We start from the raw sequence: 17,924 nt of genomic DNA on the forward strand, positions 1-17,924 counted from the left end.
AGGGTGAACTAGTGGAAAACCGGGAGCACGCTCCGGAATATTGTTTAATAACCTGCAATAAATCAAAGGCTCAAAAAAAACCAAGTCTTTGATGTGTTTCTGATGTCACTGGCTGCAAACTTAAAACAGAAATTAAAGTATGGGAGAAAATCAGGATTAATGGCTGGATAGGGAAGTTTGACCCAACGCCGACACACACGGATACACACCCACGGATACACACACACGGATACACACCCACGGATACACACACACGGATACACACCCACGGATACACACACACACACACACAGATATTTTCTTTCACCTCATTATTTGCTCAGTCTCATGGTTGCAGCGTCCCTCTGGACATCATTACCCATCAGTGGACAGGCTGGTTAGCAGGGTAACATCATTTAAAGGGACATTTCACCCAAATGTGACGTCTGTGTAAACCAGCTGAAAAAGCTCCTGATCCAAAGCCGGTGACAACAGCGAATCCATGAAGCTGCCACAACCTAAAAGAAGATTCCTTAGTTTGGACTAAGATCCAGAAGTGAATGTGGGCAACCCGGGCCACCGGTTCACCTCACAAGCCCCATTGATCCCATTAACGAGCCTGATGATACAGAAAACACCCACCTGACGTGGTGAAAATGGGCTTTAAGTGCTAAATAATGGATTCTGCCTCAGCAGAACCGACGGCGTTGTCGCACCGGTACAGAAGGAAAAGTTGCCTTCACTTTCTGCTCTTTGAAAGTTCCTCCCGCTTTCTCCCGCTTCCATCTCGCTCTCTTGTTGCTTCGGTTCCGCGCGGCGCCGCCGCCACGCTGGCGCTCCTTTAATTGTTTTCTCGTCTCCCTCTCCGGGGACGTGTTGGCGCGGCCTTATTATCCCAGCTGATCGATGGGATTTACAGGTTGAGGGAGCGGGACACGCCGGCCCTCGGCTCCCCTGGGGTTAAACCCAACAGATCGACCGGCGCCGCTCGCGAGGTCGATCCGGCGAAGCACCTTCAGAAGCCCCTCGGAGACGCAGGAGCTGCTCAAACAGGCTTTCTCCACCCAAACAGTGCACTTAATATTCACGCCAGGATGATTCTTTTAGGGCTAAAAATATCCTGATCCTCATTGTTATTCCGTCGAAACAGAAACGCATTCATCACTTTTATCGTTCTCCACAGAAATTCCTCGTTAATGTAATCACTCCGGCGCTCGTGAGGGCGGCCAAGAAGTATATCAGAAAATCATTCTTAAACTTTATTATTAAAATTAGTGATGGATTGGGATCTGCACCTTCCAGACAGGCCAGCCACCCCCGGATACAGAGTTCCGGCTTTCGGGCTTCCCGTCTGGCATTTTTTGTGGAAAAGTTCCCAATTTTATTAACATTTCCAAACACGTTAAGCATCAGGACCCACATTTGTATGGTGCCGACTGACACGCGTGTGCTGGACGCGCACGTCGTCCATCGTCGGTCCACATCCTTCAGGGACGGATTCTATCTGATTCCAAATGACTCCATTTATTCAATTAGCATCAATTAGACAGCGACACTCATTAGAGGAGGAGGGTGGGAAATATTGACTGATTCACTTTTGTCTCACTCGTGATTATTTTATGAACCGGTTTCGTCTGAAGTGCTTCATTAAAAAGGGCGAGTGTTCCCGTTTCTTAAATGTTTGACTCTTTTATTCCCTCCGACGGCTTCATAAAACAAAGATGGGCGTTCCATTTTCTCAGAATGGAGCTAATTTTTAATGGCATTTAAATACGATGAGTCTCAAAACACGACACAAACCGTTTTTAGAGGATCAAAATTAAGGAGAGGGAGCCCTCAGTCCCTCTGTGCCACCAAGGCCACGTGAGAAATAAACCATGAATAAAGTGCGATTTTTACTACATTTGACTTCAAATTCTGAGCAGAAAATGGCCACAGTTGATGGAATTTGCATAACACAGATGGCTCCAATGTGTAGAGAACCTGCCCTGATTGGTTAATGGAGCAAAAGTCCTGTGAGGACAGACCCGAAGACCCCCCCCCCCACCCCCACCCCAAACAGTCCTTGGATAAAGTGCAGCGATGACCTGGCAGCTCAAAGTTCAGAGACTATTAATCCCCGTAAAAGAGAAGCGGGTGTACGAATGTGAAGGGTCAGAAGGTCGAGGACTGTAGAGGAAAATCAACTGCAGCTAAAGTCTGTTTGTTCCCGCAGGTTAATTCAGCCTTTCAGATACAATGGCCCGGTCTCAATGTTCCGTAGAGGGAGGAGGGAGGGAGGAGGGAGGGAGGGAGAGAGGAGGGAGGGAGGAGGGATGGTCTTAAGAGGAACGAGGGGGGCCAGACGGAGCGAGAGCGCAGCGCTCAGATATGACACAGAGTGTCAGTGAAGCAGCAGCTGCGCGAGCGCTAACGCTAACGGCTTGAACAGGTAGAGCGAGCAGCAGAAACACAAGAGAAATCAAAGGGAGAGAGAGCAAAGGGAGGAGAAGGAGCGTATCGGCCGCCACCTGAACATCACTTTGTGTCACACTTCTCTCGCCCCGACGGAGCTGGACGGAGCTGACGGCTCGGCTGACGCTCCCATTTATTCCTTCTTTCGACTGGACTTTTGTTATTTAAAAAATAATATTAAAACAAACAAAAAAAGAAGCGGACGATCATCAAAGCATCAAAGAGACGCTGAAAAAGTGCAAGATCTGGAGCGGATGGCTTCCGCAGGAAGGAAGGACTGAAGAGCTTCGCAGTACAGGTAGGATTTATTCCATCGCTGTGTGTGTGTGTGTGTGTGTGTGTGTGTGTGTGTGTGTGTGTGTGTGTGTGTGTGTGTGTCAGACTGCAGAACAACCTGTAACCAGGTAAGTCTGGACGCGCTCGTCCCTCTTCGGCGTCTCGTGCGCGTGACTCACGTGGGAGCAAAGTGATGAAAAGATGAGAAGCAGGAGGAGGTTAGGGGGGTCTTTGAGGGGGGGTCTTTGAGGGGGGAGGGGGTCTTTGAGGGGGGGGTCTTTGGCCACCACCTCCGTAACCACGGCAGCTGAGGACTCCCAGAGCCAACGGGGGACAGTGGGATTCTATTTTCACCCTGGAGCCGCGGTCCTCTGCCAAGTCCTCCTGCTGGACAAAGGCGTCCATTGTGCCGGCGGATGCATGAGTGTCCACACGAGCCCCCGTCTTTACTCTTCGCTGAGCTCCAGCTCCTCATCCTCGCCTCGCAGCCACGCCGCTCGCGTTGCCCCAGACAGACACGAGCGGTCAACAGGGCAAAAGCTGGACGCATTGATTTTGTCTCCTCCACGTCGGGGTGTCCAACCTGGGGGTGTCCTTAGATGCTCCGACAGAGCTGCTACGCTAACGGCGGCGCCATAAAGAGGAAAAACAAGCGCTCGTTCATAAATAATACGCATTCATCTTTCCCGAGTGGTCCAAATCGATGCCTGCGTAAAGTCGTGATTGGATGGCTGCAGCTGGAGCCTGGCGGTGTTTTCTAAACCACCTGACGTCCGGGACACGGGACCCTGTCAACCCCGTCACATTTGTCCACCTGTTGTGTTACTGGTGGTGTTATTGGTCTCTAACTGGTTCCGGTGTTGAAGACCAGGAGACGTTCTCGCTAGTTCTTTGCCTGCAGCGTAAACAGGAAGTGTGCTGCTGTCTTACGTTAACGTATCTGTTGGACTCTAGATGTCTCCACATTGTCCAGTGCCTGGACTGGTGATACTGGGCAGCTGGTGGATCTGCAGATGTCCCCTGGTCGCTTTTGTTTCCTGCCAAGTTTGGTTCCGTTCTTTGTGAAAGTTGTGATTTATCCGCCGTCTGTTTCCATCTTCGTCGGGTTATTGATCCGCCAGTCGTCGCCCTGCGGCCGGACGGCGTTTTTGCCACATTTTGACACTAATCCCATTTTCATTAGGCACAGGTGAAGCAACTGGGACCGTCGCTCTTCTCCAAACACACTTTTTGCCACCGCGAGGATCCGAATCCTCATGAATTCATGTTTCAGTAACCTTAATCAACATCAAAAGTGCATGTTTAGCACCACCACTGTTGCAACAGTCGGTAAAAAACGGCCCATTCCGTACGGTCAATCGGGACTTGATCTGCTCTTATTCCGGAATTTTAACACGGAAACTAAATTTGGCTAGTCCAGAGGGGACTGGGCTGGCAGGTAGAGGGTTCTTGGGTCGAGCCCCAGTTGCAGACCAAAGTTGGAAGCAGGAGAGGTGCCAGGACACCTTCAGAGCACCGCCGAGGTACCCTTGAGCAAGGAGCTGAACCCCCGACTCATCCTCCGAGTGTGAGGGAATGTTAGAAGACGGAGAGATTTACGGCTCCTATAACGTTCTAAAACTGTGGAAGTCGATAGCATTTATGCTATCACTCAGATGTTTCTAACGGACCGTGGCTAATGCTAATTGCTAAAACAACAGAAGGTCCTTCAAGAAGCTAAATAATAAATCTTAAACGCAGGACACATCCTGGCTCCCCTCCCAGGTTGGTCCCAGTGTGTGAGTCGCCTGCACACCAGCACACGCGGCTTTTTCATTTTATTAAGCTGCTTCTTAAATTCCCTGGAAGCTCAAAGAGTGAATTATTCCGTCCCCTCTTGAGTTGAAGAAAGCAATCATGTTTTTCATTTTCCGGAGGCCCGACGCCGGGGCGCCGAATCCGCCGAAAATGAGTGTTGCTCTAAGTAACAGACAGAAACACCTCAACTCTGAAATTAATTTTAATTGATTCTCTCCAGTCCTTTTCCCGGCGCTCAGACGGGCATTTTGGTAAAGAAATCTCTGAACACGGAAGCCATGCGTGGAAATCAATTTCTCCATTAGGCCGATCCGGAGAGGAGGCTTCCTCGTGCTTCTGGAGTCCAGGAGCCTGGAGAACCTGCCTGTGCAGCGGCGAGATCATTTGTTTTTGCTCAGCGATTGATTTCCCATCAACACCGCTGTCCGTCTTTACTTATTTAAGCTCCTGTGAGTCCGGCTGGGATTGAACTACTTTTACTTACATCTCCAAACTCCTGCTGCCAAAACTATCGTCAAACTGGTTCTACTGACTAACAAGCTCGTGATAGCTTAGCTCAGCAGAACCGCAGCCTCTCAGATACAGCAAATAAATACAGTGGGAGCTCTACTTATGAAATTAATTGGTTCCGGAAGTTGTTTTGTAACCTGAAAATTACGTAAGTAGAGACGTGTTTTCCATGTAAATGCCCTAATCCGTTCCAAGCCCCCAAAAATTCGGACATAATTTTTTTTATAAACCATAAAAATGCATCAAAACATGTAACAAATGCATGTTACAATTAGATTACCGCACAATAAATGTAGGAATTCAGTGCAAGGCTTCTCCAGGAACAAAATGAACTTTATTACAGGCTAATCTTACATTAGCCGTCATTACTAGCAACGAACGTTAACACTTGTGGTAACACCGCCATCTAATGGACAAACAAACGAACACCCACAATAAATCCCGAAGACGACGAAGACGATGCTGGGATACACACAAACTTGTACATATTGACGTCCCTCCTAGCCAATGGGATTACAGGAAGATGCTAGGCAATAGCCAATGGCAGAGCAGCTACAAGCATGTTTGCGTTCACTATTCGCTATTTTTGCCTTTCATATCCTGAAATTTCTTTCGTAACAAGAGGAAATATTTTCCTGTTGAGACGTTTCGTAACCTGAAAATTTCGCATGTAGAGACGTTCGTAAGTAGAGGTCCCACTGTATAAAGATGGAGAAGCCGTCTCCTGGGAGGAAGGTTTCGTTTTAGCTTCAGTCCCGGCTAAGCTAGCTGAGATGTTGCTACACGTGCAGCTGGAGGAGCTCGCCGTCCACGACAGCCACGGTCAAACGTGATTGGCCGGCAGAAAGCTAACAGACACGCGGCAAACAGAGTCGCCGAGGAGGCCGTGCAGACGTAAATGTGCTTGTTGTCAATCTGTTCAAACATGCTAACGACGCGCGCGCGGGGGGAAGTGACATATTCTTCGTATTTCCAGCAAACTTTGAGCCGAAACCAAACAACACATATTTAACTTTTTAATAATCCGGCTCTCCAGCACACGCGGAGAGTAAACAGCTGATCGACCTTCAGCGGAGGCCGGAATAATCGCAGCGGCGCAGGAAAACGCGCTTTGACCTTGGTCCTGGCAGACAGCGATTTGGTTTTATTGGCGTCAAGAACGAGCCGGATACTTACAAATGTTCTCGGGCTGAGTAGAAGATAGGAATGAGTTACGGTCTCCAGAGCCTCAGAGCTGCAGTCAAACTTTCCTCCTTCTACAGCGGCGGAGAAGAAGAAGAGCCATAAATCTGACCCAGACTTCCATTAGGTTTCCAGAGTGTCTCTGCGGTCTGCCAGCAGCATAATCTGCTCCGTTAATTAACTTTACTCCACATTTTACACAACGCCAGGCAATATTTAACCCAAAGTTCCGAGCTAATCAAAACAGACTTGTTGTAATCGACCAAAACACAGGGTTGAACAAGGATGAACCTACAGTTATTACTGCCTTGAAACCGGACGTGAAGACGAGCGCCTATTAAAGATGCAGCAGGATGTGCAGGACACGGCCACATGCTAACCATGCTAAATAATTACCGACCTTTGTTTGCTCCCAATTATACGTCAGCCTTCACTCTCGGTCAGGAGAGCCGTGAAGGACTGTAAAAAGTGGTCAGGAACAACTGTTGCCTCCTAACGAGCTGAGAAAAAAGCTAAAAAACAGACGCTAATCATCCGAAGGGAAGCAGGTCAGGGAATTATGAGTTTTGATCCATCGGCCGTCAATCATAATGAATAATCAAGTCAAACAACTGTTAATGAGGGGAGATGCTAACAATCAATACTGCAGCCAACCACCGGGGGGGCTCCCAACCCCCACCGCATAAACCTTAATGACATATCGAACATTGTAGCTAACCGATGTCCACAAATATCATGAATATTTTAGTATTTATGCCTAAAGATTTTATGCCACATAAGTGGGAACGCCGTGCCACCGGCGGTGAATACTGAGCGAGTTTGTTTTCGGCTGTTCCAGCGTTCCGGCTGATCTCTGAACCGTTCCGGACACACAGCTGCCTCTATTGTCGCGTTCGGGCTTGATGTGAAACCTGCTGCTGTTGTAGGCGAGCTGTGGCGTGCGTGGGGGGGGGGACGTCTCGGATCGCCCGTGAAACATGACCTCTGGAACAAAGTTACCCATCCATTATCTCCAGGTATCAAATTCCCTCCAACAGGTGGAGGAGGGAAAAGACGTGATGAAAGCACACGGGTTTTACAGGTGTTACGGGGACCAATCGCCGCCACGTTCACCCGCATCAGCGACAGAAGTTTCGTGGATTTTCCCCTCTTTTTTTGTTGCGCAACGTGCGACTCAAAGTTCGCTCTGCGGCTGACGGCAACGCGATCATCCCAGCGTTCCTCAAACATCGTTTTCCTTTCACGTCCTGATGCTTCCGATCAATAACAGCCGGAGTCGTGGAGATAAAGGAGGCAGAGGAAGATAAAAGAAGTCTTACATCTGTTTCTTCCCCGCTGCCTTCGGACAGTTGGCAGTTTTAGGTGTAAAAATATTCTGGTTTATTTTCTGCCCTGAAGTAGAAAGAAGAATCGGGAGCAAACGTGTCAATAATCCCTGATCACATCCTCCATCAGGCACGACAAGAGCGTGTTGACGACGGGCTGGGGGGGCTCCTCGGGCGGGTGGAGTCGATGTTACATTAATATTCCATCAGATGACGCGTGGAAACAAATGAGCGAGCTAGCTCGCGGTCGTGCTAATCACCTGCGTGGGTCGAACGCCTGTCAAAACGCGTCGACGACGAGCGTGCGAGGGGGCCGCCGCCATCCGTCGTTTAGCGATAAACCGCCGCTACGCGTTTAATTTCCTTTAGGTAAAATACAAACGTTTCAGCCAGAGGTGGAGTCGAAGCCGCGCGAACGGGATTCGGTTTCAAAGCCTTGTATTTATCTTCTCTCGCTACAACGGTCCCGTGTGCGCGCAGCTGCTTCTCAGCGACACCCGACATCGTCGAGGCCTCGCCGCAGCGGCGGGGGAGAGAATGCCCCCCCCCCCACCCCCACCCCACACCGACAGGCCGTTTGATCTCACCGTGCGGCGGTTCAAAAGAGATCTTTTCAACCGCCCTGACAACACGCTCCAGCGGCGACCCCCCCCCCCCCCCCCTTTGAAATCACGCTACCTGTGACGAGTGAGACGCACCAGATGAGTCGGAATGAAACATGGGGAGGAGGAGAAAACGGAGAGACTGACTCCGGTTCCAGATCTGACGCCGGAACTCCCTGTGCAGCCAGGTGACACGTTGTGTTTGATTTAGCTAACATGCTAGTCTGTCCCGCGGAGCTAACGAGACCGAATAGCTTAGAGAAGAGACTCAAATTCTTCACTCTTTTGGCGAGTCGTTTACGGGCGGAAAACCGTTTGATTCCCTTCTTTAACCTGAGAGATGAGCTCTGGCGGCCGCATGTTTGAGTAAGCGCCCGTCGTGTTCAACAACCCGGCCAGCGCCGCCTGACGGCGCCCCGGGAGCCGCGTTTGCGGCGTTCTACCTTTCAATATTTGAAGAGCCAGACACAAATTAGGGACGAGAGGCTGACGAGGAGTTGTGGGAATGGAGGAGCATCCGTAATGACGGCACTCCAGCTCTCTCGATTTACGTCGGGGCCAATGAGCAAAGCGCCGGGGAGGAAGCCGCTTTGATTATTTAAAGTGAAAATTGCAGGAAGGTAAATTTAAACTGGAGTTGAGAGGTCGGGCCTGTAGCGCCGGTCCTCAGTTCCGACATTAGCCAGAACGTTTCCGGAACGTCTTCCTGAAAACGTCGCCTGGCTCAGATTTGTTCGGTCCTATTTCACACACTCTGTGGAGGCTCTTATCTGTTATTTTCATTATTTTACATGAATACATGTTTCCAGTTTTACCAGATAACTCTGAGTTTGGTAAGACACCACCACTAGGTGGCAGTGTAACTGATCTGAGGCTCTGTTAAGTGTAGCCTTATGCCTATTGACATCATTTACTAGATGCTAAATGCTATCAGAGTATTTCAGCTAACCGGGGTTTGTTGTTTCTGAAACATCTCGAAGTTAATCAGCAGATAATCGTAACTGCAGACGCCCGACTGGGACGAAGCGCCTGTTTGGGCTGTTTTCACCGGAGACCTCCTCCTCGCCTGGTTCAAGTCAATTGTCAGGATGATTTATGGAGACGTGAGCCATCTCCAGACGGCCTCCTCAATCTTCCGCTGACAAATTGCTACCATCGGCGCATGTAACCGCCATTTGTTTTCTTCAGCGGCCAATTTTCATGCGGGCTAAACAAATTAAATTGTCTGCGGTTTTTTTTTGTTTTTTTTGACAGAGCTATTTTCCACCCCGCGCTTGACCCGCCTGACTATTACTGCAGACGTGAGACTGACAGCCAGCGCGGGCTTGAAGGGGCAGTTTTTCCTCCGAGGATGCCATCTTGAGTTTTTAATGGAGGAGGCGTGTCGGAACATTTAATGGCTGAGGGACCAGTTTTGAATGTTCAGCACTCACAACACTAGATGATTAATACGAGGCATTTGTGAGCAGAATAATCAGCTGCGTGTGCACGGGAGGCCAGTTAAATAACCCGGAAAACTATGTTAAAACAATGGGGGGGGGGGGCTCGTGATATGCATCAAAAGACTTGAGCTAAGCTAACTGAGGCTAACGCGTGAGGCTGCGAGTCCGTACACAGGTAGCTACACTGCACAGGAGAGAAAAGTAATCTGGATAAAAGTCTTTCTGGCTGCTTTAAAATGTCAGGAGACAGGAAATGAGACACTTCATGCCCCCCTGGATGCCCCCCCCCCCCCTCCACCCAACCCCACCCTCACACTCCCACGCCACCAGTCTCACTCCTCAGCATCAGCGCTCACACCTCCAGCTGAGCGAGACCGACTGGTTTCTGATTTAGTCCGCACAATAAGGTCGACTTGTTTCCTCTGAGGAGCCTCTCAGAGCATCATGCCCCCCCCCCCCCCACCCCCCTCTGAGCAGTAGATTGCCTCTGTTTTCCTGGCGTGATTGTTAGATAACCGCTAATGGATGAGGCTCAGGGCACATTTAAGGAAAGAGGATATGCTGCATTAAGGCTTTAATACGACTCAACTGCTGGAACACATGTCAGTTCGGTGGACATGGTCTTTCTCAAGATGGGAACATTTCCTTTTTGAGTCACGTCGAGGCTGTCGCAGCGAGGCAGCATCGATTTTATCTACTGCACGCTAAAATCGAGAGATTCCTCTCAGCCCGATATCAAGCGCGAGACATTCAAATGACATTAACTCTTGGAGTCTTGGAGGAAAAAGCTCTCGGATCTGTGGAACAACCTGCAGCCAGCAGACGGAGGTTCTCCTTGGGCTCGGAAAAGGTTCCGTCTGGAACCAAAGAGGGTTCCCCCGCAACCGAACCTGATGCCATGCGAGTTGGCACCAAAAAAATTCATACATGCAGAAACAAACACGTTGAACAAATGTGCTGTCAAAACTGCACTTTAAGGAAAGGAGGGGGCGGGAGGCGCAAAGTCCCTGGGGGGGGGGGGGGGGGGGGGGGGAGTAAACACGGCAGGCAGCAGCGACAGTCCCTGACATTTGGCTGGGTCGGTTCCTGCTAGTGGAGGAATGATGGATGCCCTGATGTGGGGGGGGGGGCTGCAGTCGAACCAGAAAGTTTTCTGGTTTGAGTTGAGCAGCCTGAGGATCCATTAGACTTCGATCCAAACAGGCAACAGCGGATGCTGCTGGGGGAGGGGGGGGGGGGGGGGGGGGGGGGGGGGGGCTGCTTAAGACGCTAAAAGCACCAGATCTCAGCTGCTATTTATAATTTAGCATGTTTTAGAAACACTCAGCTCCGGTCTGAACTGGAATCCAGCTCCTGACCATCTAACGGGGGGGTTCTAAAGGCCAGAGGCTGCTGGATCGACCGGTTCTGGTGCGTTTTCACTCGGGCTCTGTCTCCGTTGGCCCGCTCCCGTTATCAAACGCTCCCACGGTGCCAGAATTCGGTGCTCGTGCCCGTCCTCCTTTAGTGGGCAGACGGGTCAGAGCGGCGCTGGTCCAATTATTTCACCCCTTCACTGGTGGTTCCTCTCCGATCCAGGAGTGTGTGGGTGGAGAACTTTGATGTATTTTTATCTGTTTCATCCGTTACCTCCTGAAAACCGAACCAGCGTCGTCCGCCAGGCTGCGTGAAAAATCAACGATGCCAAGGCGAGCTCGCCGTCGCCGCTGACAACCGCCCCGCCTCTGCGTCGCCCCGTTTCATCAGCGAAGGGAGGGGTGTGGCGTGAAACCGAGTTCTATTGTTTGAAGGTGGGTTTGTGACACGAGGCAGCACCCTCGGGGCGACAGGAAGTAGGAGGCGGAAGATTCGGCTCCTCAATTTACCGAGGAGATCAGAGGCGGCATCGGAGCAGCACGCCAGGCATCTGGGGGAGGAGCTTGGGGTCGGCGTTCCTGTCGCCCCGCAGATGTGCCTCATCCAGGCAGACGGCTGGTGGAGCCGCACGTCGTGAGGGATGAGGAGCGGCCGCCGTCACGCTCCAAGATCAACACAAGGTCGACGGCCATCTGGACCAAGATTCCCGCCGCAGCTCCGGTTCCGTCTGGCCCAAAACACGGCAGACCAGTCACACCAGAGGAGATGGGATGGAGCACAGTCGCTGGGGTGGGAGAGTGGAGCCTCCTCTCTTGTCTATGGGCGACATTCCGAAGACTCGGAGGCCGGTTTGGGAGGCAGTCGAGGCTGCGTGGCTCCGGTCGCCCCGGACCAACAGGACCACCCATCATCCCTGCTGTAAATCACTTTAACCACGATGGAAACGCGCACGGCGGCCGGCCCGCCCTCCTGTCGGTAAATGTCACATTAACGCTCCGGAGTTGTGCGCCGTTATGACGGCGCGGCCGCGCCGAGGCTGATGGGAGCTCGGCCCCAGGGCGAGGACGGCTTTTACAACGACAGCGCCGTCATGTGACCTGCAGGGAGCGACGCCTAAACGGAGCTTTATAATCCACACAAAACACGTTCCAGCCACGTTTGTACTTGCTGAACTTCCATTTCAGCGAGTGGGAATGTTTCCCTCTTCGGCTGAATCGATGGGCCGCGCTACTTATTTCGCTCTCTGTAGCGTAAACTTGGCGCCGCCGCCACATCAGCCTGGCAGGTCTTCAGAAGTAAATAAGTTTCAGGCCTGCGCTGCGGTTAATTTGCTAATTTCCTGACACCAAAGGTCTACAGCTTTCAATTTACTTTCCTCTCGTCCCAATTAAGACAAATGAGTGCCAGTTTGGGGAGTTTGGGAGCTCGAGCGGGCTAATTTAATACATTTATTGCTACAACACGGACTGTGCTCGTCAGGCCAGATGTGGAAACGTGTTTGCATCCTCGCGGTGGACTGCAGAGGTCTTCATAAACGCGTCCCAGTGAGCAGATATAAGAAAAAGCCATTTGGTTGTGGTGTAAGCTGATGAAATATTGAATCCAGCAGGCTCGTCATGTTTCACACCGTCTACGTTAAAGTATGCATTTGTGTAAAGTGCACTCATGCAAATGAGCCGCACGCTAGAGCGGAACAATCCCCGCTTTGGATTCTGCCGCATGGAGACAAAGACCAGCGGCGGTCCTCTATATGCCAAACATTAGCATAAAGAGCAGCGGAGGAACAGTCGGGGATTCTGTTGTTCGGGATGTAGGACGTGTCATCTTGAGTTAGGGACGTGTCAGCGACGGGGGGGGGGGGGGCTTCCTGCGCTCCCTCGTCACCCTCCACAGGACCCAATGTGTCCATCCACCCTCCTTTTCCTGCTCCTCTTCTCTATTCAAGCCTAAAATTCCATGTTTTCCTTGCTCCCGGCTCAGCTCATTGACCAGACCTGCCTGTTTAGCTAATTGTTGGCAATTGGAAGTGGCATTAAATTCATTCCCAGGTGCGATCCATCAGCTGATCGATGGCGTCGGTGAGCGCGGGCCTGTGATTCCCGGTTTGTTTGTCGCGGGGGACACGGAGCGCTGCTGTAATGGAAGGATGCAACAGCCCGACTCCCATGACAACCGTGGCCTCAACCATGGACACCTCTGCTCACAAGTTGGTCCTGAGCCTCACAGCAGGGGACAGTGATGCTAAGCCTGATCCTCCTGTTCATCACGAGGCTTTCAATAACCCGAAGTGACGCAGGGATAATCGGCTCTGTCGTAGCCTCAATAGTCAATAACACCGCTATACATGCAGGGGTTGAATCAAATGCAACATCTGGCGATAGCGGGGGTGGTTAAAGTGGAAAAGAAGTGTAACGCAGCTTTAAAGGAAATCGGTATTTTTCCGTTGCGTTAAGGGACAACCTGCAATTCCGAGAGTTGAGTTGCTCTGGACGCATTGACTTCCTGTTATAAATGGATGAATTTAGGGTTTCAGCCGTTCCTGCACCGACAGCCTGCTGCATTATCGCCTAAATGTTTTATAATTCCCCCATTTCACTTGAAATCCATCTGCTAACGCTAGCAGTTATGAGAAAATCGGAGTTAATAAATGGACTCGAGAGTTCACCACAAAAAGAAAAAAAAACATGTAATTATAAGATGAAAAAAAAAAAATCTGTTTTCCTTTATTTGTGTGCCAGTCAAAGAGGAACTAAAGAGCGGGAAAAGGCGTCACAAGGCGAGGAAAAGCGGAGGAGAGCAGAGACGTTTCTGTCTCAATGTAGATAATTACTTTTTACCTTTCCCTGGCAGTTTAGCTTTAATGCTCCTAATTAATTTCATTATTTTGGGTTCTGGCTGCCGAGCGCAGATTAGTTCTCGGCGAGTTGTGGGGATAAATGCGCGGTAATTACGTCGTGAATCCGCATTAGATTTGACCAAAGCCAGACAATTAGGAGGCGACCAATCACCTACAGCTGTGACTCAACTTGCCGTCATCGCTGGTTTCTTTCATTTGTCCGGCACCTTCCGAGGGGGCGTCACATCAATGTTCCTCCTCCTGCTCCTCAGCAGGGTTTTTATTATCCTCCACCGTTTACTAAAACACACGTTTCTCTGCCCACGTGATCTCTGAACTGAAAATCCGTTTCATGCTCAGCACAAACGAGCCTCTTCTGTTGTCCCTCTGACTCAACCAGGCCTTCTGCTATTGGTTCTCTTGTAGTATTTTTAGAAAGGTCACCAGAGCTTTCCACAGTCAACAGACAACAGTCAGAGACTCTGACAGGTTTGTCAGGTTTCGGGAGGAACCTGAACACAACCCCAGACCAGACACCGGGTAATTAAAGTGCAGCTCCATCAATTATTGAATAAGTACATGAAAATATCAGCTCGGGCTGTGTTTGGTGTCTGATTCCTCCGCTTGATTCATTTTTGTGACAAATTGATAGATTTTGTGCAACATGTCACACGTAGCTAATGGGCAGTGGAGCTGAGGGGCGGGGCGGGGCGGGGCGGGGCGGGGCCAGGTCGGGGGCGGGGCCAAGCTGAGTGATATAAAAGATTGTCTAAACGAATGAGCTGGTGTCAAGCAGGACTTGTGATTTAATCACGCTGTATTACTTATTAATTCACTATTAATTCACAGTTGACCTGAACCTAAAAAGTATTTAAGGGCCCTAAAAATCTTAGAAAAAAAACAAGAATCTGACAGTGGTGGTTTTGATAAAACTATAGTGGAAATAATTTGTCAGAAGTGACAATCCTGTTGACTAAAATGAGCGCCCGACGGAATAAATTGGATGTAATTTTGTTACTGCGTCAATGTTATTTGGGTTTTCTTTAGTGTTTCTTCTGCCTGGACAAAAAGGGTCACCGGTACCAGAGAACATTTAAGGAAAACATCTGCTTATTTATAAGTAAGCTGCAGCTAACCGGTTACCATTATATCAACATCAAACCTGACAGTGATGTTTTTGATCCTCATTTAAAGTGAGTTTAAGGTCTGTAATCCATTTAGGTGGACGCACATGAGAGCTGAGGTGTGGATTACATGGAGTGAAGCTCGGACCTCAGCTGAGCCGATCACCTCAGATCCGAGTCTGTGGTTACTGGAAAACCTCTGGTTTCTCCATCTGAAAGGAGACGCGTCTCTAATCTGTGGTGTGTGTGTGTGTGTGTGTGTGTGTGTGTGTGTGTGAAACCCAGCCTGAGGAGCTGTCAGAGTGTTCTGAACAGATCATTACTGTAATCAGATCCCACACCTTCTGTTCTGGGCGGAGGGGTAACAATGGCTCTGTGTACCCAGAACATGTTGAATGTGGCCTGTTGAAAAGGCGGCGTAATGAGATCTAACAGGCTGCAGATGAAAAGCCGAGATGACAAGCTGGAAAAACAGGAAGAGAAAGGAGATCTTTCTTGATTTTACTGCATCCCTGAAGCCTTTCGCTTCCATAACGGGTGACCTCACAAAAGGTAGCGTGAGAGGAAAAGCGCTAAACACACATTAGCCTCTACAGGTATCCAGAAGCATCTGGTGACTTCATGGTTTCAGCTCAGAAAATGAGCTGCAGGGAAATCTGGAGACCTCCTGGGGCGCAACAGGGGCGGGGCTGCGACACTGAAGCTCATGAGGTCACACCTGCCTCAGGTACCTGAAGCAGCCACAACTTCAGCTGAAGGCGACTGTCGTGGAGATGGTGTTCAGTTCAGTTCAGTTCATCTCCATTAAAATATAATCTGTTATAACCCGTCCTCCGGTCCGCTACCCCGTCCTCGGGGCCGCTACCCCGTCCTCGGGTCCGCTACCCCGTCCTCCGGTCCGCTACCCCGTCCTCGGGGCCGCTACCCCGTCCTCGGGGCCGCTACCCCGTCCTCGGGTCCGCTACCCCGTCCTCGGGGCCCCACATTAGTCTCTTTGTCTTCAGTTCCCATTGTCTTTAAACTCTTTTGTCCTTTGATGTAAAACTGGAATCAGCAAATCGGCGATCAAATGTTTTGGATTTTGGGGGACAGTGGACAGCAGGACAGTGGACGTTCAACAAAGAGACATCAAAGAACTCCAATCCAAAGCCGTAGTGTGTCTTTTCTGGGTTTTAACACCTTGGGTGTTTAAACTGCAGTTTATTAGCGATTAAGCAGTATCGTTTACAAAGTGGGACACATTTTGACACTTTGTCACACAGCCTGAAAAATTAATAGCATCTGCAGCGGTGAAAACAATCCGCACTTTGGGAGCGCTGCCCTGTTTCCGCTCACTCGAGACAGTTTTGTCAGTTTCATAAAAGTCTGACTGTTTGGGTGCTAAACTCTGCAGATGAAGAAGTCAAAGAGGATCCCAGGTCGGCCCGTCTGGACCCAAACACTAAATAATAGGGTTAAAGCAGACACAAAACTCCACCTTTAGCTCCTCAAATCAAAATCCACCTGGTTTGGTGCTGGAGCAGCGGCATGATCAGCTGGTGGTGAGAGGAACCCCTCAAACTTAGATATAAAGAAAATTAATTTTGTCAAGCTTAAAGTGAAGATTGCTCATAACGCCCCCTAGTGGCGGCCTCCGCATTTAAACACTTTCTCAATTGCCAACTTGCCTATCTTCAACTATATCTTGTTTGTCATAATAGGATTATTCATTTTCACAAATGGCGGCCTCCTTCCACCATGTACTCCCACAACTGCCTAGAAAACCACATTAAAACCACACAGCAAAGCAAACCCCGACCAACACCTCGCTAAAACCCAGGTCTTCAAACTGAAGTGCTGTAAATGCACAGGCAAGAAAAACGGATTCACCTTGTGGAGTCGGAGTTTCTTTTGACCTCAGAGTCTTTGAAAGACGCAAGACGGCGGCAAAGCAAAGAGTTGGGCATCTCAGATCTTTTCAAATAAATGGATCTTTTGAAGTTTTCAGTTGAAAGGTGACGGGGGGGGAAAAAAGGGAAAAGCTGAAATGCACCATTTTGACCGAGCACGCTGCGGAAGACCTTGAGCCAGGCTCCAGGTGAAGACGGGTCCGGTTCTGCTGGCTTCGTGTTCTGGTGGCTGGAGGAGAGCGCTGACAAGAGTCTCCACTGATCACTGGACCGGCGTGAGACCACAAATACTCAGAAACCAGGTTGTTTCTGTCTGGCCGTGGTCGCCTACGCAGGCCCATACCAGCGATGTAACGGAGCGTCACCCCCAACAGCCAGGCGCACACACCAAAGCCGCCGATACGTGCGCACGTGTGAGCGGAACACGACCCCCAGCTGCTGCAGACCGATTAAAGGTTCCGAAAGCTCTCTCCCTCAGGTGATCGTATGGAAGCCGCATTGATCCAGCTTCTCAGGAATCACTTTAAAAACGCTGCTGGTGACAACGCAAGGTCGGGTCTTAACCATCAGTCAGCAGCGGGAGCCAGCAGAGGTCGCGACCCACGGGGGGGGGGGCACTGCTCCAGTACCTGCAGAAGCCCTGCAGGACATGTGTTGTCACTTAGGTTCTGCGGAGAGCTTCCCTCTTTCATTTAGGTTTCAACAGAGGATCTAAGAGTTAAGCAAAGACCGGTTATTAGGACTGACGGGGGGGTGCGGGGGGGGGGGGGGGTATCAGAGGCTGGCACGCTCTGCTCCTGAGGTTTGTGGTCCTGCTGCTCGGGGGCCCCCACGACTCCTCCACTTCTGTCACCTCATTAAGACCAAGTCCCTGTCTATCCCCGCCGGAGCGCTGCATCAAACAGCCCGGGGAAGCTTTTATCTGAACCACGCCGTCTCCGCAGAGCGGCGCCGCAAAGTTTAACGCGGCAAAGCCAAAGTCAAAGCTCGGCCGAGGTGGCATAAAGAGCGCGGGCGCCGGGGGAGCCGGGATCACGGTGAAAAGGTCGCCGGTGAAAATGAGAGCCAGATGATGCCGAGTCAGGCAGTTAATGTCACGGGCCGCTCTCTCGACCCCGTGACAAAACATCTTACAATTAAAGCCTTTTCCCC

The 17,924-nt window shown here is 50.5% G+C and overlaps 1 protein-coding gene and 1 long non-coding RNA gene across 3 annotated transcripts in view; one reads left to right on the forward strand and one right to left on the reverse strand.

Annotated features, from left to right (window-relative positions):
* The window catches only part of LOC115251209 (uncharacterized), a 58,953-nt gene that overhangs the window by 30,316 nt on the left and 10,713 nt on the right, over nt 1-17,924 (reverse strand). The window lies entirely within an intron of this gene.
* The window catches only part of LOC101064770 (cadherin-20), a 28,825-nt gene continuing 13,225 nt past the window's right edge, over nt 2,325-17,924 (forward strand). Inside the window, exon 1 of the mRNA XM_003968171.3 lies at nt 2,325-2,731. The gene's annotated coding sequence lies outside the window, so the exon portion shown is untranslated. The remainder of the gene's footprint in view (nt 2,732-17,924) is intronic.

Source organism: Takifugu rubripes, chromosome 10 (genome assembly GCF_901000725.2).
Source record: "Takifugu rubripes chromosome 10, fTakRub1.2, whole genome shotgun sequence".
Classification (NCBI taxonomy): Eukaryota; Metazoa; Chordata; class Actinopteri; order Tetraodontiformes; family Tetraodontidae; genus Takifugu; species Takifugu rubripes.